Source organism: Schistocerca americana, unplaced genomic scaffold (assembly GCF_021461395.2).
Source record: "Schistocerca americana isolate TAMUIC-IGC-003095 unplaced genomic scaffold, iqSchAmer2.1 HiC_scaffold_117, whole genome shotgun sequence".
Classification (NCBI taxonomy): domain Eukaryota; kingdom Metazoa; phylum Arthropoda; class Insecta; order Orthoptera; family Acrididae; genus Schistocerca; species Schistocerca americana.
The window spans coordinates 549,890-573,168 of NW_025725231.1; positions in this window are offsets into that span (position 1 = coordinate 549,890).

Here is a 23,279-nt window from a genome sequence, read left to right on the forward strand (position 1 = left end):
TGGTTAGATTTACACTACTGTGAAAAGTATGAGTAAAAAAAGGTAATGTACTCTGACACCTGAAAACCAACTGCCCCCCTACTGACACTACTCTGAATTGTTTGGTTTCTTAACAATAGAAGTTCTTTGAAAGTATTGTTCAGCAGAGCTACATTAATAACAAATGTGATTTTTAAAATTCAAATTGTAAATTTAGTATCAAAATTCTGTTTGTGAAATGTGACTAACAAAACTTGATACAAAATAATTAATGTCAAGTTAATTAAAAAGGAAACTTTGATGCTAACATATTTTTTTTGAGTATTGTACATAATGCAAAAACAGATTGTGAGTTTCAAATTTTACATAATAATCTTGATTTGACCAAATGATCAAAATAATAGTTTGCTTGTGCCAGGAAGTTCCAGAACTCATCATTACGGAATTAATTGCAATGAATTTGATTTGATTTTTATAGAAATATACTCTCCTAAGCGTAACTGCAATTTTCAGTGGATCGGAATGAGATTTTCACTCTGCAGCAGAGTCTGCGCTGATATGAAACTTCCTGGCAGATTAAAACAGTGTGCCGAACCGAGACTCGAACTTGGGACCTTTGCCTTTCGCGGGCAAGTGCTCTACCAACTGGGCTACCCAAGCACGACTCACGCCCGGTCCTCACAGCTTTACTTCTGCCAGTACCTCGTCTCCTACCTTCCAAACTTTACAGAAGCTCTTCTGCGAAACTTGCCGAACTAGCACTCCTGAAAGAAAGGATATTGAGGAGACCACAGCCTGGGGGATGTTCCCAGAATGAGATTTTCACTCTGCAGTGGAGTGTGCGCTGATATGAAACTTAAAGTTTGGAAGGTAGGAGACAAGGTACTGACAGAAGTAAAGCTGTGAGGACAGGCCGTGAGTCGTGCTTGGGTAGCTCAGTTGGTAGAGCACTTGCCCGCAAAAGGCAAAGGTCCCAAGTTCGAGTCTTGGTTCGGCACACTGTTTTAATCTGCCAGGAAGTTTCTTTCAGTGAATCAGTTAGCCAGAAATTTACCAAAAGCACAAATTTTCACGTGTTATGAAATAATTTAATTTTGACAACTTATTTCCCATTTAATGACTGAACTAATTTTAACACTAACACTTCTACATGATTATTGTCTGATAGTTAGGGAAATGAAATAATTAGGTTTCCTGTAAATTTCGTAAAATCTATGATTGAAATAGGATACATGTGCACTAATTAAAGATTCCTCTTATTGTATTTAAATAAAACTGTAGATGGCTAAATGGGTCTGTCACATTTTATATATATTGCGTACAATGCTATTTTATACAATGCAGAGCATCAAAAGTCATATTTTAACAATTGCAATACTGTGAAATTTACATAGTATAATAAGTAACAGGGTGCTACCGAATACTTCATATAAGGATCCCTATACTGCTTACCACAGAGTGCATAGTTTTTTTTTTTTTTTCATCAGTCTACTGACTGGTTTGATGTGGCCCGCCACGAATTCCTGTCCTGTGCTAACCTCTTCATCTCAGAGTAGCACTTGCAACCTACGTCCTCAATTATTTGCTTGACGTATTCCAATCTCTGTCTTCCTCTACAGTTTCTGCCCTCTACAGCTTCCTCTAGGACCATGGAAGTCATTCCCTCATGTCTTAGCAGATGTCCTATCATCCTGCCCCTTCTCCTTATCAGTGTTTTCCACATATTCCTTTCCTCTCCGATTCTGCGTAGAACCTCCTCATTCCTTACCTTATCAGTCCACCTAATTTTCAACATTCGTCTATAGCACCACATCTCAAATGCTTCGATTCTCTTCTGTTCCGGTTTTCCCACAGTCCATGTTTCACTACCATACAATGCTGTAATCCAGACGTACATCCTCAGAAATTTCTTCCTCAAATTAAGGCCGGTATTTGATATTAGTAGACTTCTCTTGGCCAGAAATGCCTTTTTTGCCATAGCAAGTCTGCTTTTGATGTCCTCCTTGCTCCGTCCATCATTGGTTATTTTACTGCCTAGGTAGCAGAATTCCTTAACTTCATTGACTTCGTGACCATCAATCCTGATGTTAAGTTTCTCGCTGTTCTCATTTCTACTACTTCTCATTACCTTCATCTTTCTCCGATTTACTCTCAAACCATACTGTGTACTCATTAGACTGTTCATTCCATTCAGCAGATCATTTAATTCTTCTTCACTTTCACTCAGGATAGCAATGTCATCAGCAAATCGTATCATTGATATCCTTTCACCTTGTATTTTAATTCCACTCCTGAACCTTTCTTTTATTTTCATCATTGCTTCCTCGATGCACAGATTGAAGAGTAGGGGCGAAAGGCTACAGCCTTGTCTTACACCCTTCTTAATACGAGCACTTCATTCTTGATCGTCCACTCTTATTATTCCCTGTTGGTTGTTGTACATATTGTATATGACGTGTCTCTCCCTATAGCTTACCCCTACTTTTTTCAGAATTTCAAACATCTTGCACCATTTTATATTGTCGAACGCTTTTTCCAGGTCGACAAATCCTATGAAAGTGTCTTGATTTTTCTTTAGCCTTGCTTCCATTATTAGCCGTAACGTCAGAAATTGCCTCTCTCGTCCCTTTACTTTTCCTAAAGCCAAACTGATCGTCATCTAGCGCATTCTCAATTTTCTTTCCCATTCTTCTGGATATTATTCTTGTAAGCAGCTTCAATGCATGAGCTGTTAAGCTGATTGTGCGATAATTCTCGCACTTGTCAGCTCTTGCCGTCTTCGGAATTGTGTGGATGATGCTTTTCCGAAAGTCAGATGGTATGTCACCAGACTCATATATTCCACACACCAACGTGAATAGTCATTTTGTTGCCACTTCCCCCAATGATTTTAGAAATTCTGATGGAATGTTATCTATCCCTTCTGCCTTATTTGACCGTAAGTCCTCCAAAGCTCTTTTAAATTCCGATTCTAGTACTGGATCCCCTATCTCTTCTAAATCGACTCCTGTTTCTTCTTCTATCACATCAGACAAATCTTCACCCTCATAGAGGCTTTCAATGTATTCTTTCCACCTATCTGCTCTCTCCTCTGCATTTAACAGTGGAATTCCCGTTGCACTCTTAATGTTACCACCGTTGCTTTTAATGTCACCAAAGGTTGTTTTGACTTTCCTGTATGCTGAGTCTGTTCTTCCAACAATCATATCTTTTTCGATGTCTTCACATTTTTCCTGCAGCCATTTCGTCTTTCCTATTTATTTCATTCCTCAGTGCATAGTACACTGGGTCAAACTTTTTGTCATTTAAGGTTCATTAGGCAGCAATGAGCCCAGCGAGCACACACTTTTAAGTACCCTATCTGGTGGACAAGTGTGTCAGCACTACCGACAGAGATGTCTAGTTGAGCAGCAAGGTGTTTGATTGTGATTCACCAATAACCTCAAATGAGAGTGTTGCACGTTCCAATATTGCAGAAGTCTCAGCTGCGTGTGTCTTGCCGGCCAGCATGCAGGAGATCGGACAGGTTTGCCCGACCTTGTTGCAGTGACAACAGATGCCTCTCCTAATGACTCACTGTGCTTCTGTTCTATGTAGACATTCTGCAAGTGCCTACAAATATCTGTGATGCTGCAGTTTTCCACCAACAGAAACTCGGTGAAAGCTCTCTGCTTGGAACATACCTCCATTGCAGACACCATTTTGAAGGCAATGTAGAGCACCACTACACATTGGAACTTCATGAAACTATACGGGCAGAAGCAGGGATTATTCCACAATGCCCCACAGCAAATTCCACTTTTTTTTCAGTTGAAGCTGGCCAAGAAAAAAAAAGTGTTGCATTACTTATTGAATGCCCCTCAAATAAATATTTGAAAATATCACTCACTATGTGAAGACAGTGTAGTGTGTAACTTTGACAGAAATATGACCTTAGCTTTGCAATCATTTAAATAAGAAGATTACTACACATCTTTGATAATATGTCAAACTGTGGCCACTTTTTCTTAACTGTTACGTTCACATTCCCTATCACCTTGTTGTTGTGTGCCAGTGAGTAAGCCTATTGATGCATATTTATTTCACCATTTTGCAGTTCCATAATCCTTGCCATGTAACTGGTTTAGTTTACTTTCTCTTTACTCTTTCATCACCTTCTTTATAACCTCAAGCTTGTGTGCAGCATTTGTTTCATCACATTCCACTTTATTCCTTCTCACTGATCATGCATCATATGACATCCATTTCCTTAATTTTCTTGCCTTCAATTTCTGGGTCCTGTTCTTCAGTATTGCTGAACTTGAAGCTTCATTCAGTGATGTAGTCATGTCCTGTCAGAATCTGGAAATTATAATTATAATGTTAGAGGTAGCAGTTTATTCTTGTATGTGTTGTATTTACTAAGACTGACTACATGAAGGTGACAATTTATCAAATACCAGAAGCGTAGAGTTGTCAACAGACGCATGGGGAAGAATGAAAGTTTTGCTTGCTTGTGGATAAAGTTATCACAAGGCAAGGATTATCCTGGACTGTCCTCATTTTAGTTCTGTCCAGAGATTGCAAAAATGTGTAGAGTTTGAAAATTTTATGACTAGTGAGGATTTCTTTTAAAATTTTGGCCTGTATGTCTGTCACTGCATTTTTAACCATAATCTTATGGCCATGCCTTCCTCAGCCATTTTTAGGGAGATGTGGCTACTGGTTCTGCCCCAGATTTTTACTTAGCTATTTGACAACACAATAGAGCAATGTGTTTATGCAGTTTTCATACGCCAAGCAAATTGTCTACATATTTTTGATCATTTTATATCTCTTCCTTTTCTGTTTGGTTACTTACCAATAGGCAAAATAAAGTCTTGTGTTTAATGTTTACCTGCAAATGGGATACAAATTTTTGAAACTGTGTAGTGACAGTAACAATGACAATTTTTATTGTGCACTGTATACTCAACAGTTTTCAGTCACTCATAAAAGAACGAGTGGTATTACAGATCTCATGAAAACAGTTAAATGTAGGAATACTATTAAAGTGACTGCTTCACCAAACTGAAGATATTTTTCTAAAGCCAAAGACAGAAATAGTAGTGATGTGTAATGTGCTGCTAAAGAGGCTACATTTTCATACCATGCTGCTAGACATCAACTCAGTTTCAGAACATCACACTGCATGTCTAAACTTGTTAACCTAAAATTTTCATTAGCTAGGACAAAAACTGAGAGAAGTAATGTTATGTCTAATGAGAAATTCAACTGAATAAATGAGGTGTTCACAGTTAAGACTTAAGTAATATGCCCCGGGTTGGACCCAAAATATTTGGCATAGCTACTTTTGCACAAATACTTTAAAGAGGGTAGAACACATACATAAGCACATGTGCATTGACAATGTAGCTGCACAGGTTTGTGTGTTTGTGATACACATCAAACAGAAGGGCTTATAGATGTGCTGTGTCTTCTGGTAAAACTGCAGGATTGTAGACACAAAAGTAGAATAGATTACAGTAGATGATTGGAGTAGAATTCAGATATGCAGAGTGTTCAGAAATTACCTGTTAAAGACTTCTAGGACTTACAGAGGGGAGTGGGTAGATAATATTTTGAATAGGAACCCATGTCCAAAAACATACTGTTTCCATGCCACAGCTATTTGAAAACGTGTTTGGTAGATAAGTATGGAACAGTGTAGTCATCGTGGGAGGGTGGTTATGTCAGATCGCCATATGACATATGATGTCCATACAACATCCCGGATGTGTTTTGAGCCTCGTTTATGTGTCTGTGAGTGTCAGAGCAACATGACTGAGCATACATTTGCAGCATACAACAACACGATATACTCCAGAATGGTAAAGCTCTCAGTGATGGAAGAGGTGCTCGTCGCCTTTACCAAGATTATTGTCTACATCTGACTCCACTATATATCCTTTTTGTACAAGTACCTAATGGCTTCAAGAAAGGGTACCTTCACCATCAGTAGGCATGTCGGTGTTTCTTCAAGCAGGTGCCAGACACTCGAAATGGAAGAGGCAGTACTGCATCACATTAAAAACAACCCGTCAACAGCTGCAAGACTGGGTCATGCTTAATCAAATGGCTCTGAGCACTATGGGACTTAACATCTGAGGTCATCAGCCCCCTAGAACTAAGAACTACACTACTGGCCATTAAAATTGCTACACCATGAAGACGAGATGCTACAGATGCAAAATTTAACAGACAGGAAGTAGATGCTGTGATATGCAAATGATTAGCTTTACAGAGCATTCACACAAGGTTGGCGCCGGTGGCGACACCTTCAACATGCTGACATGAAGAAAGTTTCCGACCGATTTTTCATACACAAACAGCATTTGACTGGCATTGCATGGCGAAACGTTGTTGTGATGCCTCATGTAAGGAGGATAAATGCGTACCATCACATTTCTGACTTTGATAAAGGTCGGATTGTAGCCTATCGCAATTGCAGTTTATCGTATCGCGACATTTCTGCTCGTGTTGGTCGGCATCCAATGACTGTTAGCAGAATATGGAATAGGTGGGTTCAGGAGGGTAATGGGGAACGCCGTGCTGGATCCCAATGGCCTGGTATCACTAGCACTCGAGATGACAGGCATCTCATCCGCGTGGCTGTAACGGATCGTGCAGCCACGTCTCGAGCCCTGAGTCAACAGGTGGGGACGTTTGCAAGAGAACAACCATCTGCATGAACAGTTCGACGACATTTGCAGCAGCATGGACTATCAGCTCTGAGACCATGGCTGCGGTTACCTTTGGCGCTGCATCACAGACAGGAGCGCCTGCGATGGTGTACTTGACGACGAACCTGGGTGAACGAATGGCAAAACTTCATTTTTTCGGATGAATACAGGTTCTGTTTACAGCATCACGATGGTTACATCAGTGTTTGGTGACATCATGCTGAACGCACAGTAGGAACATGTATTCAGCATCGCCATGCTGGCGTATCACCCGGCGTGATGGTATGGGGTGCCATCGGTTACACGTCTCGATCACCTCTTGTTCACATTGACGGCACTTTGAACAGTGGGCATTACATTTCAAATGTGTTACGACCCGTGGCTCTACCCTTCATTCGATCCCTGTGAAACCCTACATTTCAGCAGGATAATGCACAACTGCATGTTGCAGGTCCTGTACAGGCCTTTCTGCATACAGAAAATGTTCGACTGCTGCCCTGGCCAGCACATTCTCCAGATCTCTCACCAATTGAAAACGTCTGATCAATGGTGGCCGAGCAACTGGCTCGGCACAATACGACGTTCACTACTCTTGATGATGTTGAAGCTGAATGGGCAGCTTTACCTGTACACGCCATCCAAGCTCTGTTTGACTCAATGCCCAGGCGTATCAAGGCTGTTATTACGACCAGAGGTGGTTGTTCTGGGTACTGATTTCTTAGGATATATGCACCCAAATTGTGTGAAAATGTCATCACATGTCAGTTCTAGTATGATATAATTGTCCAATGAATACCCATTTATCATCTGCGTTTCTTCTTGGTGTAGCAATTTTAATGGCCAGTAGTGTACTTAAACCTAACTAACCTAAGGACATCACACACATCCATGCCCAAGGCAGGATTCGAACCTGCGACTGTAGCGGTCATGCGGTTCCAGACTGAAGTGCCTAGAACCACTCAGCCCATGCCTAATCAATTACTTGTAAATGTGGTTGCATTACCAACATGTTTTCAAATGGTTGTAGCATGGAAGTGTTAAATTTCTGGATATGAGTTAAAATTCAAAATATTATCTACTCACTACCCTCTGCAAGTGCTAGAAGTTTGTAACATCCTGTTTATAGATCAGGACTGGTGATGTTTTCACAATACTCTATGAAGCTCTCAATTGCTAGTAGAATCTCCTTACTGAATAAATTAAAATCCAAGATTAAAGCTTAGGTCTTTTAAATGGGGAGGAGGTGGATGTACAGAGAAAGGTCATGTGATCTAATGCTAGTATTCTTAAACTTGGCAACTATATGTGTGTAAAATCTTTTCCACTCCATTGGCTGGCGGGTACAGCAATCATTACAACTTAATTCAAAAAGAAAACAGTCTCGTTTGCAAAATAATTATTATTTAATAACGCATTTCACCCTTTTTTGGGCCTCATCAAATTATGTAGTATTCTCCAAACAAGCATTCATCCAAAAGTGTGTGGACCTTTAGCACACCAGCATCTGCAGACATCTGAGGATGCTGTTGTATTCAATGCCCACCCCTGGCTCATACACTTTTTGACAAATGCTAATTTTCAGAATACTACATAACCTGACAATGCCCCAAAAGGGTGAAACATAGTGTTAAATAATCATTATTTTGCAACCAAGACCATTTTCTTTTTGAAATATCTGTTTCTTGTCTACATGTCAAAGTCTGTGTGCTTGTTGCACATACAAGAAGTAGATTCTCAATAAAACTGCACAATGAAAGCATTTCACACAGTAGCTGCTGTGGAGACCAAGATTAGCTTACACATAAATAAACTATATATACATAAGCAGCAACATTTATAACATCAATGGGATACAAGTGAAGTGCAGGAGGTTTTAAAATGAATTGGGCAATATAACTAAAACAACTAGACCATTTATGAAATCATAGTATAGGATGATGTACTTCATAAAAAGCATATATCATGATTCTAATTTCAGTCCAGCACTATAGCAGATAAAAGTTCAGGTAAAATTTCAGCCACCTCATCACTACACTTTTCACTATCTCCTTGCATCCACATAATCCTGCTACCATGGCACAGTCCCAACTATCTGAAAGTAATTTTTGACATTATCCTTGACTGCCATAATATTTATAGCTGGATTACTTTCATGTTGCTGTAGAATGGCTTTCATACCATCTGTTAATGAACTGTTGCTCATGTGTATTTGAAAACACCACTGAGGATTTTGTTCCAAAATAAAATTATGCAGAACACAGCACTCAACAATGTCCACACCTGGAACAAAATTTACTGGGTTGAACAGAACGCCAAGCTTACTTGCCATCATGCCGAGAGCATTTGTGGGGCCTGTTTGTGCCCTCCTAAGACGACAGACCTGCAGTGGAGCCCAAAACCTAGGTTAGATTGGATGGTGACTGTTTCAGGATTGACAATGCCAATGAATGTGAACATCTGAAATTTAGGTCACAGTGACACACTGAGCATATCGTTATGTTGTTAATGTGCAATATAAACCAGGTGTTTGCCTCATAACGTACCATTTCAAGCTAAGGGTGTGGATGGCTTCCCGCAAAGTTTTAACTAATGCAACTAAAGATGCATGGAAAGAAGCTCAGGGTGAACATGTATTGTACTCGTTTAACAGGATGGCTGCTGAAAAGGCCTAATGATTCCTATGGTAACTGCAGCAATATAGTTATAAAATCTGTTAGCAGCAAACATAAGGAGATCCAGCAGCAAATCCTGTGATTATTGGAGTTAGGTGAGGCACTTGCTTATGGTCAAATTCAGATGCATTAATAAGTGAAACTGACTGATATTCCCAGTTAATCTTATAAGAATAGAGCAAAAAGGAGAAATTAATTTGCTTCATTCGAATATTGGGGTATAAAAGACAGGATAAGTGAGTTGCTAATTTGATCTGGAACATTTAGTAGTTGGAAGGAAATTGAGGCCATATGTCTATCTGAATAATCACAATGGTAGAAAATCTTTATGTAAGTTGTTATTTATTATATGTGTATTCACATAGAGAAAATATGGATAGAGGAGGAGTTGGGGCATTCATAAAAAAATGTAAATAATAAAATGTAGAAATAAGTAACTTATGTTTAGATCAGGATGTAGAAGCATATGCTTGTGAGTTTGTATTGGAAACTGTTATAGTTGTTATCATTACATTATACTGGTTCCCACAGGGAGGTTGGAAAATAATGCATGAATTATTTTGATTGCACTGTCTGTCTAACATAAACAGAGATTAACTATTTATTGTAATTTTATTATAAATTTCTTTAAGGAATCTGACAAAAGTGATAAAGCATTGTTAGCCACTTGTAATTTAGTATCAGTCATAAGTTTCCTTGTCCAAGTTGCATACAGAGAATTTATTCATACAGGTGGAAGTTATAGAAACACATGCTTATCCCTTGGTAAAATGATTGTCAGAACATGATGCACAGTCATATTACATAACCTGCCGCCATGTGCAGTTCAGAAATATTCAAAGGAAACAATGAGGCTGATTAAAGATGGGGAATTTTAAAGAAAGCTTAAAAATTCCAAGGTTACAAATAGCTCTAAACACAGCACATCAAGTTTGTATTCATTTTTAAAGAAATTTTCAGGAAAAAGTAATTAAATTCAAAATTAGGAAGTCATCAAAGAAACCTTCCATCTTCACAGGTTATCAGAGGATCTTAGCAACAAGAAAGGGTCATGTGAGAAATATGCATTTGTAAAAAAAGCCAGGAGCATGCATAATTTCTGAGACTGATATCAGTCAAAAATTCAAATCAAAGGGTAATATTGTTTAAAAAATACACAGAGTAACTACAGGAACATTGTAAAAGACTGTGCATAAGCAGTAGACTTTTTAGTTATCAGTCTTTTTTTTAAAAAAAAAAAAAAGTGGTGGTTCATGGTGTGGGTTCCTGTAGTCATGTCCTAGTTCATGAACCACGGGCAACGTATGAGTGGCCAAGTAAGTAGGTGAAAATACGATCAGTAATGTTTCAGATTTCGAGGTAGAATGGGATAGGAATGATGATGGAAATAGGATCACGTTGGAGGAAGTGGAGAAAATGGTCAATAGATTGCAGTGCAATAAAGCAGCTGGGGTGGATGAAATTAAGTCGGAACTCATCAAGTACAGTGGAATGTCAGGTCTTAAATGGCTACACAGGATAATTGAAATGGCCTGGGAGTCGGGACAGGTTCCATCAGACTGGACAAAAGCAGTAATCACACCAATCTTTAAACATGGAAACAGAAAAGATTGTAACAACTACAGAGGTATCTCTTTAATCAGCGTTGTGGGTAAAATCTTCTCAGGTATTGTTGAAAGGAAAGTGCGAGTATTAGTTGAGGAGCAATTGGATGAAAATCAGTGTGGGTTTAGGCCTCTTAGAGGTTGTCAGGACCAGATCTTTAGCTTACGGCAAATAATGGAGAAGTGTTATGAGTGGAACAGGGAATTGTATCTATGCTTTATAGATCTAGAAAAGGCATATGACCGGGTTCCTAGGAGGAAGTTATTGTCTGTTCTACGAGATTATGGAATAGGAGGCAAACTTTTGCAAGCAATTAAAGGTCTTTACATGGATAGTCAGGCAGCAGTTAGAGTTGACGGTAAACTGAGTTCATGGTTCAGAGTAGTTTCAGGGGTAAGACAAGGCTGCAACCTGTCTCCACTGTTGTTCATATTATTTATGGATCATATGTTGAAAACAATAGACTGGCTGGGTGAGATTAAGATATGTGAACACAAAATAAGCAGTCTTGCATATGCGGATGACTTAGTTGTGATGGCAGAATCGATTGAAAGTTTGCAGAGTAATATTTCAGAGCTAGATCAGAAATGTAAGGACTATGGTATGAAGATTAGCATCTCCAAAACGAAAGTAATGTCAGTGGGAAAGAAATATAAACGGATTGAGTGCCAAATAGGAGGAACAAAGTTAGAACAGGTGGACGGTTTCAAGTACTTAGGATGCATATTCTCACAGGATGGCAACATAGTGAAAGAACTGGAAGCGAGGTGTAGCAAGGCTAATGCAGTGAGCGCTCAGCTACGATCTACTCTCTTCTGCAAGAAGGAAGTCAGTACCAAGACTAAGTTATCTGTGCACCAACTTTGTTGTATGGGAGCGAAAGCTGGGTGGATTCAGATTACCTTATCAATAAGGTTGAGGTTACGGATATGAAAGTAGCTAGGATGATTGCAGGTACTAGTAGATGGGAACAATGGCAGGAGGGTGTCCACAATGAGGAAATCAAAGAAAAACTGGGAATGAACTCTATAGATGTAGCAGTCAGGGCGAACAGCCTTAGATGGTGGGGTCATGTTACACGCATGGGAGAAGCAAGGTTACCCAAGAGACTCATGGGTTCAGCAGTAGAGGGTAGGAGGAGTCGGGGCAGACCAAGGAAAAGGTACCTGGATTCAGTTAAGAATGATTTTGAAGTAATAGGTTTAACATCAGAAAAGGCACCAATGTTAGCAAGAATAGGGGATCATGGAGGAATTTTATAAGGGGGGCTATGCTCCAGACTGAACGCTGAAAGGCATAATCAGTCTTAAATGATGATGATGATGATGATGAAAAAAAAGTGACAAAATTTGTGCAAATAATTGAAAATAAAGCAAAACACTACCACAAAGAAGTGATATAAAGGACATTTAGTGAGATAGTAGGTAATCTCACATCCCCATCTAAAATAAGGAAGGTCATTAGGCCTCCACAATGTAAAAATTTGTATAGGAATGATGATATCTCAAATAGTACAGTAAAATGTTTGGCTCCTGTCGTATCCAGTGTTCTAGGTCATGTGCATTACGCATCACTTATACAGCATTTTTTTCTCAGCCAGATTAACATACACCTTTGTTAGACCTCTCTATAAAAAGGGTAACTCCAAAGATCTCAATAACTACCATGCAGTGACACTCATAATATAACATTCTAAAAAATGTTGAGAAGGTAATGTATTCCAGGGTTGGCACCAACCTGTTGGGTAATGGTATACTTAGCCAATCACAGTTTGGGTTTACAAGGGACAGTCTACTGAGACATTTACTGAGCACATAATAAAATCTAAATGATAAAATAATGCCAGATGGGATCTTCCATGACTTATTGAAGGCATTTAATTCATGCAGTCCTAATGTTCTGGTTGAAAAGTTAAGCTGCTATGGAGTACATACTTCATCACATGCTTTCTTTAGATCTTTTTTAAGAAACAGAATGCAGGAACTATGCAAGACTCCACAAGTAATACAAAGAGGTATGCCACATCATCTGCATGGTGTAAAATTTCAGTGGAAGCCGCACAATGTTTTATCACTAATCCACTACCTTTTTTGTTCTGTGTTAATGATCTACCAGTTTATTTTAATCAAAAGACAGAGTCAGTCCTGATTTCCTATAACACATGGGCTGATATGAAAACAAGCAAAGAAGTATCAACTGACAAAAGGGTATATGTTTTTGTGAAAGTTGCCTACTGGTATTGTAGAAATGGGCTAGCTTTAAACATAGAAAACATTGCCCATCTGGTCTTATATTGCCAAAGTATCCCACCTCCTATTAACATGGAAGACCAACGAGAAATAATGAAGAGGGTAGACAGTTTCATATTCTTAGGTGTGCATATTGATGAAACAAACTGGAAAAACACTACAGTAGACCTGCTGAAATGTTTAGCTTAAGCCACTTTTGCCATAAGAATAATAGCCAACTTTGGAGCCATAATAATTAGTAAGTAAATGCATTTTCATTCATTGTGTCTCACAGGACAACATGAAGATCTTATTTGAGCAAAAAGTATTTACTGTACAAAATAAAGTAATTCCAAAATGTGGGGTTCACATACATACATCTTGTGGAAATCTCTTTATGCAGCTGTGATTATTAGCCACAGTCTCACAGTACCTTAATTTATTCACTTGTGATACTTGTTATCAACATTCAGTGTTTGAGGGTAATAGAGATGTACACAAGCACTATACTAGAAGAACAAATTATCTTGATTACCCAGCACTGAATCTGTTACACAGAATGGAGTGAAGTGTGTAGCTATTAAACTCTGGCAATCTACCTGTGGAAATAAAATGCCTGACAGATAGCAAAACTGTTTCCAAAGACAGTTTAAAGATGTTTCTCCATAACAACTCCTCTTCGACACAGAGGAATTCTTATATAAAAATGCCATTTAAACTGAGAGATACCTATAATGGCAAGCATAAAGCCACTATATTACTTCTTATTTTATTTTTTAAATATATGTTCAATGTTTGTTCAGATGACATGTTCCACATTATGACGTTTATTGTGAATTTGATCAATGGAACACAAAACTAACATACTTCACATATGTTAAATCATTACCTTGGTAGCAGCTACCCTCATAAGCTAATGTCAGTTATTTTATTATTTAGATATTTCAATGCTCTTCTTGCAGTTTCATACCTCCAGTTACATCTTCATCTAGTCACTCTTTTGTTTGAGTAATTTTGTCTTCAAGTTCTTACCTCTTATAGAGTCCCTCTATGCACTCATTCCACCAATCAGCTTCCCATTCTTTGCTTAGTACTGGCTTCCCATCAGAGTCATTGATTCTCATTTTTAGTCATGTGTTCTTTTACTTCCTTGCATTTGTCATCTCGCCAGTCCTGCTTAGCCATTGCTGCCAGTCTCATATCTGGCCATTGTATCCCCTTCCGCCTGCTTCATTTCCTGCCTTTTGTATGCCACCAAATCTACCATAGAAGTGCAAGATCCACTCTGAACCACCATCTCTACAGTAAAGTGCAGGATTGTCCATAGTATCTTCTTCAGAAAGTGTTTTCCAGGTTTTGGTAAACAGTGACAATGAACATAAAGTATGGCTAGTTAGGCTAGAAGTTTTTACCAAGAAGCAACCAAAATAAACATCAGTTTTGAGATGTAAAATAAGCTGTTTCACACTAAAGAACTCACACTTTAAATGAAATTTGAAAATTAGTTGTAACTCACGTCACAGGTAAAATTAGCATGTGGTAGCAATGGCTATGACTATTTAGTTACTCACAATTTTCCACTGCCCTCTCAACAAACAATGGACAGGTGACTCCAGAATTTCAATTTTGGTTATGGGATTTTGCATGAGGTATTAGATCTGATGAAGAGTGAAGTAAAATCAACACTTGAAAATATAATGTAACTGGATTGATAAAAAAAATGTCACACCAGGCAATGGCAGGAGAACACACACATAGAGTTATAGAAATCTGCCAGCTTTCAGAGCCAATGGCTCCTTCTGGCAGAAGAGTTGAAGATGAAAGAAGAGGGATAAAGGTAAAGGACTGGTGACGTTTATGAAAGGGGGAGAATTTAGAAAAGTCACCCAGAACCCAAGTCAGGGGAGACTTACCAGATGGGATGAGAAGGAAAGACTGATTGTTGGGCACTGCATGAGACAAACTTTGAAAATCTGAGAGATTAAAAGTGAAAGCTAGGGCATATGCAATACAGAGATTACTGACAATATATCATGCACAAGTTAATAACAGCAGAAAGCTAAGTACATTGTATGGGGTACAGGTGAGAATGGGTAAAAATACAAAGGTCAGAAAATAAAACATATAAAAATGTAAAATGGAGTACAGAAAGAAATAGGGAGACTGTAAACATTACCATAAATTAAGGCCAGATTAGTGGTGAGAACCAAGGCATGTTGCAACCCCAGTGGCCACCTGAGGATGCTGAGAAACTGGTGTCTGTGGCAAGAATACAAAGGGCACGTGTGATGAAACAGGCACTGAAGTCACAACTATCACATTGCACAGTTTGTTCTGCAACAGGATACTGTGTGCTGACAGTACACACCCTCTGTCTATACCATTCATCCTAACTGATGGCTTGGTGGTACTCATACTAATGTAAAAGGCTGAACAGTGTTTACCTACCAGCTGGTACATGTGTCATGTCACAGGTGGCTCTCCCTTTGATAGTATATGTTTTGCCAGTTGCAGGGCTGTTATAGGTGGTGGTAGGAGGGTGCATACAGTAAGTCCCTGCTGGAATGGTCATTGGTCATTGGCGTGGGAGTCATAGAGTAGGGAAATGGGTCAGAAGGAGCGTAGTGTTTAGCCTCAATGCTGCACAGATGACTTCATCTCAGTGTGCATGATTTTAGGATTTCATAGCCTTGTTGAAGTAGTTAATTAATACATTCCAGACCAAGATAATACTGAGTGACTAGAAGTGTACTCCTGAATCATCGCTGCCCCCCAAAAAAGGGAGGGGGAGGGGGGGGGGTGGAAGGATTCCCATCGGAACAGATCCTTTCTATGCAAACCTTTTCATGGGTCACTTGCATGGGGCTTTCCTGGGATCCGTAAGCCTTCAGCCCCTGGTTTGATTTAGATACATTGATGAAAACTTTACATGAAGACTCATGGTGAGGCTACCTGTTAAAATTTTTGGAATCTCTAAATACATCTCTCAATTAAGTTACAGATGACCCTGTTCTGATCGCATACTGATTTCCTTGATGTTGATCTCACCGTCAGCAAAGGTCATTTGCATTCACGTCAACCCTACTAACAAGGAATAGTACTTACATTTTGTTATTTGCAATCATTTCCATATCAAACATTCCCTCCCATACAGTCTTGGCATTTGAGGAAAACATGAACCGTGAACCTTGTCGTTGGTATTAGATGCCTCAACGATACATGCAGCCATACCATACATGCAACCACAACAGTGAGGTATCTGTTGAGAGGCCAGGCAAACATGTGGTTCCTGCAGTGGGATAGCAGCCTTTTCAGTAGTTCCAGGGGCAACAGTCTGGATGATTCACTGATCTGGGCTTGTAACATCAACCAAAACAGCCATACTCTACAGGTACTGTGAATGGCTGGGAACAAGGGGAAACAACATCTATACTTTTTCCCGAGTGCATGAAGCTCTGCTGTATTGCTAAATGGTGATGGCATCCACTGGGGTAAAATATTCCTGAGATAAAAAAGACCCCCATTCAGACCTCTGACATGGGACTACTCAGGAGGATGTCGTTATCAGGAGAAACAAAAGTGGTCCTCTATGAATTGGCACATGGTATGTCAGATCCCTTAATCGAGCAGGTAGGTTAGAAAATTTAAAAGGGAAATGGATAGGTTAAAGTTAATTATAGTGGGAATTACTGTAGTTGAGTCATGGGAGGGAGAGGATTTTTGGCCAGCCGATTATAGGGTTATAATCAAATAGGGGTAATGCAGAAGTATATTTAATAATGAATAAAAAAATAGGAATGTCAGTAAGCTACTATGAACAGCATAGTACATGCATTTTTGTAGCCAAGATAGACACAAGGCCCACACCCATCACATTAGGACAAGTTTATATGCCAACTAGCTCTGAAGAGTAGGAGACTGAGAAAATGTATGATGAAATAAAATATCTTATTGAGATATTTAAGGGAGACAAAAATTTAATAATCCTGGGTGACTGGAATTTGATAGTAAGAAAAGGTAGCAAAGGAAAAGTAGTAGGTGAATTCTGACTGGCAGAAAAGAACAAAAGAGGAAGCCACCTGGTAGAATTTTGCACAGAGCACATTTTAATCATAGCCAACACTTGGTCCAAAAAAGAAGGTTGCGTACATGGAAGAGACCTGGAGACACCAGAAGGTCTCAGGTTGATTGTATAATGGTAAGACAGACTGTGGAACCAGGTTTTAAATTGTAAGACATTTCCAGGGACAGATGTGGACATTGTTTATTGGTTATGAACGGCAGATTAAAACTGACGAAACTGCAAAAAGGCAGGAGATTAGGGAGATCGGATCTGGATAAACACAAGCAACCAGAGGTTGCAGGAAGTTTCAGAGGTAGCATTAGGTAATGATTAACAAGAACAGAGGAAAGGAATACAGTAGAAGAAGAATGGGTAGCTTTTTGAGACAAAATAGTGAACGCAGCAGAGATCAAGTAGGTAAAAAGACAAGGGCTAGCAGAAATCCTTGGGTAACACAAGAGATATCAAATTTAATTGATGAAAGGAGAAAATATAAAAATGCAGTAAATGAAGCTGCTGAAAAGGAATCCAAATGTCTCAAAAATGAGACTGACAGGACGTGCAAAATGGCTAAGCATGGATGGCTAGAGAACAAATGTAAGAATGTAGAAGCACATACCATTCGGGGTAAGATAGATGCTACCTACAGGAAAATTAAAGAGACCTTTGGAGAAGAGAGAACCACCTGAATGAATATCAAGAGCTCAGATGGAAAACCAGTCCTAAGCAAAGAAGGGAATGCAGAAAGGTGGAAGGAGTGTACAGAGGGTCTATACAAGGGAGATGTACTTGAGGGCAATATTGTGGAAATGGAAGAGGAGGTAGATGAAGATGAGAAGGGAGATACGATAAGGCATGAAGAATTTGACAAAGCACTGAAAGACTTAAGTCAAAACCAGGCCCCGGGAGTAGACAAAATTCCGTTAGAACTATTGATAGCCTTGGGAGAGCCAGCCATGACAAAACGCTTCCATCTGGTGAGCAAGATGTATGAGACAGACGAAGTACCCTCAAACTTCAAGAGGCTAGGACCTGAAGACATGTCTCCTGGTTACTAGACAGATGTGTTATCCACTACGCCACCCTGGCTTTCTGGATAACACTGCTCCATGGACTACCCTAGTCTAATGCCCTCCCTAACACAAAATTCAATTTGCAACTCAGTCCGTCTTGATTTCCCCCTTCTTAAATTGTCAGTGTTGAAAAAGGGTTGAGGTGTGATCTGAAGTTTGTGTTAGGGAGGGCATTGCACTAGCATAGTCCATGTGGCAGAGTTATCCTCAATGGCAGTATGGTGTAGTCGATAACACATCTGTCTCATAACCAGGACACATGGCTTCAAGTCCTGGCCTTGGCAAAAATTTTAATTAATTACTTCAGCTTCTGTCCTTAGAAAACTCTGAAAATATTAAACGAAAACTTTCATTTTCCACAGCAATTGTGGATCATCATCGGAGGATGTCTACAACTTTTAGTAAGACAGTGACTTAAAGCTAGTTCCTAAGCTATTGTAAATATAATAAGATGAAATAAATGTTTCTGCAGCTCATACATTTCTGAGGCACTACACTCATTGTGGGCTGAATTTTATACCTGCTGATAAGGGGAGAAACTTTCAAAAGAGCAACATGCTGTTACTAGTATTAGTAACTAAACTTACAAATGTATGAAGAAAAACTGAACTTTCTGACTGATGTAATGGAGGTGTTTCAGCATATGCTAGTTGGTACAGCTGGTCACTGGAAACCTATGTAGTTATAAGATGGTCTTCACTGCCACTGAGAGTGTTATTTATACCATGCTTCTTGAAAGATTTAACAATAATGTCCTCTCTCACTCTAAACCACGTCTGTTTTATCCACTGACATTCCTGTTTGATTTAAGGTAGTTTGAAAAACTTGGTGTGAATTCATACTGGGTTTCATCCTTCATCCATTTGTTCTATTCGTCACTCATATACACTTTTAATGGTTTATTCTGCGAGAGATGAAGAGTTTGCAATTGTGAGGTAAGTCATCCTGGAATAACAGCAAGCTCTGTTGTAATCTCCCCATGGAAAATTACCCTCTACCACGCAATAATTAATAATGGTCAACCAAATCATCCACATTTATTTACGTTTGAAAAGTATCTGATCAGATTTTCTAGTAATATATGCGCCGACAGCTCGTCGACGCCAAAGTATTTTTCTAGTACGTTTATTCTTTGGAACAACAGAGGTACAGAAATGTATGCTCCATGGCTATTATAGTGGGAGAAAGGAACAGCTTCGGAAGTATCGGTTGGAGGATTTTCGGATTGCTAAAAGAGATTTATTTACTCTTCTTCGCGCTAAAGCGAGCTAGGAAAGTTTGTGCCGCTAGCGTGATAGAAAAAGGAAAAAAAACCTGTAAAAGAAAATTACATGAGACTTGGAACCAACAGAAAACGGAACATGTACGAAAATGGATTCAATATACAATTTTCCTCAGAAATAAGGTTCGTGACCATTTTATTCTAGAGTGAATGATGAATGAGTTCTCTGTCTGAATCATTGATGATTGTCTGGGCCCTGTAATTAATTGGGAAGTTTCAGCTGTGACGAAGAGAGCCTGCAATCTCTGAGTTTTTATAAATCGTCCAAGAAGGCTTCGTCCACATCTGAAATTTTAGATCTGTCGTAAACTGAACGAATTGTTCAAACGATCGATTTTCCCAACTGAATGCAGCGCTTAATAAAAATAACAAATGTAAAGATCTTTTCCAGCAAGCCAGCTGCTGAACATTAAGACGAAGGGCTCCACCAGAGATTCTACTAGGCTGATTTCACGTAAATAATATAGTTAAACTGTACACAGATAAAGGACAGAGAGAGCGAATGAAATTCGAGAAATTACTCAGAATCCTCCATTAGCATAATTGTTTGTCTGTCTTTTCACGGATCAGCCTAACTAGAAAACACGAAGCCCTGACTTTATTGTACCGATTTATGTGTGAGAGGGAAAGAGCGATAAAGGCGACAGATACACTTCTGTACGGACAAAACATTACACCAAGTTAGCGGCAAGCTGCATTCATATAGACTTTCATCATTTACAGAGAGTAGAATGTATTATAATGGCCAATCCGTGACAGGACACGTTTTTGGACGTTGTTAAAATAATTTTGTTCTCTGTTTCATGTGAACTACGACGAGACAATTTAACTTGGAAAAGAGAAGAAATACTCGCAGGCAAAATAAAGTGGATCTACAAATAAAAGCAGCACGCTGGGCGCAGAAAAGAGGCCACACCTTCACCTGCCCATGTTAGGCAAAATTTTTCTGCCTGACTCATGTAGCACCATCACCGTCAGAGGGTGGTACGGGACCACAAGTCCCACCGCCACACCTCCAAAGTGAATTGCAGTGACAGTCACTGCCCTGTGCAAATTTACTGCCCCACCAACACAGTTAGACCGCAATAGACCGGTGATGCTGCATTCTAACATATCACCCCGGACTACAAGTCCATTTTAAAAAAGTAAAAAAAAAAACGGAAAAGAGGCCAGATCTATAATTTTTTATTAAAGCTTGCTAGTATCGAGGAAGTAGACGTAGATTTGAACATTTACTAATTGTGCTCATGCCACCTCCAAAGTGAATTGCAGTGACTGTGCAAATTTACTGCCCCACCAACACAGTTAGACCGCAATAGACCGGTGATGCTGCATTCTAACATATCACCCCGGACTACAAGTCCATTTTAAAAAAGTAAAAAAAAGCAGAAAAGAGGCCAGATCTATAATTTTTTATTAAAGCTTGCTAGTATTGAGGAAGTAGACGTAGATTTGAACATTTACTAATTGTGCTCATGCCAGATGTAGATTGATTGACCTGCCCTAGTTGCATTTACCTGTATAAGTACTATAAGAAAGTAGCCACAGAAGTATTCTTGTGTGAAGGGAGATATATACATATTGACTGTAGAACATTTATATGGTTTTAACTAGGGCAATGTTTAAGATGAGTCAAGCAGAGCAGAGCAACACGCAACAGCCTTCAGCTGTTAGCACTGATGATAATGAGGTAGTAAGAAGTGTTGTAGAACCGATCGCAACAGATAGCGCAATAGAACGCCCGGTAGACACGGCTGGAGATGTAACAGCAAGTACGCAACATGGATTAGATCCATTGGTCATTATCATGAGGCAGATGCAGATGTTAACTGAGACCATGAATAATATGAATACGAAATTAGCCTCAGTTACTGAAGGGCAAAATCATTTGAATACGAAATTAGCCTCAGTTACTGAAGGGCAAAATCATTTGAATACGAAATTAGCCTCAGTTACTGAAGGGCAGGAAAATTTGAAAACCGACATTAACGCGAAGTTCGCCTCAGTTAATGAGGGGCAGGAAAATCTGAAAGCTGAGATTAAGCAGCAGTTACACGACAGTTTTTCCGAATTAGAGCAGCGGATAGAGGCGAAGACAAAAGAACTTAAAGATCAGGCCGAAGAGACGGAACGAAAATTAACTGCACAAATAGAATTGGTTAAAGCTCAATGTGAGGAATCTACTCAACGCGTACGTGTAGAAATGAAGGAGTATGTGGCTATTAAGATAGATACTGTACGGGAACAGGTGGAAATGGTTCCGCAATTAGTACAAAAGCAAGATGCCATGTCATGTGCAATTGCGCAACTTCCTGAATTGGCACGTACGCAGACGAACCTAAAGGAAAGTGTTGAACATCTGACCGAACGTCAAGACGTTATAGACCACCAAATTAATGTATTAACGGCTAAATTATCCGAAATCACATTAGAAAACAAAAGGCTAATGTGTGAAAATGTTGAGCAAAATGTTAAAGCAGCATTCCAGAGTCTATGCGGCAAACAGGAAGAGAATTTGTTTGCGAAAGGACTTGAGGAAGTGCGACAGCAGTTAGGTGCTGATTTCGAGCATTGGAAACAAACGGTAGAAGAGTCGATACGCGTTTCACAACAAGGCTCAGAACAAATGAATACCGGCCAGCAGCAGAAGTCGGCAGCGTCTGTAGAGCCAGTTACTGCACATTCGCACACGATACCGACTTGTGTGAGTAACTCGAATATTAAATTGCCACGAGCTAGTTGTTCGCATGAAGTTTTATCTGATGGAGATTACGAAAGCCTTTGCCATGCCGAAGAAAAAATGATAAAGCATCGGCAATTCCAGATTTTTAACACTGACAAAAGGGGGGCCCATCCGATTGTTTTTATCCGAGGTTTTACAGGAGTGCTACCCAGAAATTGGTCGGAGTGGCAGAAGATCAGTTTCGTGACTGGGTATATACAAGGTTCGGGGGCGATCTGGGCCTCGGACATGATTTCTGTATGCTCGACATATGACGATTTTGAGAAAGCGTTTTTAGCAAAGTTCTGGTCAGAAGGGGTACAGGAACGCCTAAGGCAGGAGGTGCTCTACCCAGAGCCTTTCTCTTTTTCAAAAGGAAGCCTTAGGAAGTATTTTGAAAAATATATAAACAAAACTAGATATTGGGACAGACCTATGCCTTTGCCAGACATAATAAACATACTTAAGGCAAGATTACCAACTAACATCCGGAATCAATTAATTTACGGCAACGATAAAGACCTGGAGTCGTTCCTCACGACGTTAGATCATATAGACATTATAGAAGAGAGCAACCAGAAAGCCCATAACAACAGATTCCAATATGGGGAGATAGAACCTCCGCCAAATGGTAGGCAAGGGAACGCACAGAGATCGATAAACAGTGGAGAAACCCCTCAAAATCTCAATAATAATACCGGCAATAGTCTTGCGAGGGGCTATCCAAGGAACAACAGGAATGGGAAACGATACAATCCCGTAAGGGGGAACGAAAGGAATTTCAGACCACAAGCCTGGAACAATAACAGTAATAGAAAGTGGAATCAACCGGGGGAAATAGATTCAAATAACCAACATCAGTGGGGACGGACATCTACGAATCAACCGGTAATTACCGAAGTGACGGACGATGTCAACCACCAGGCGAATCAAAATCCAACAAACTTGTAAGGA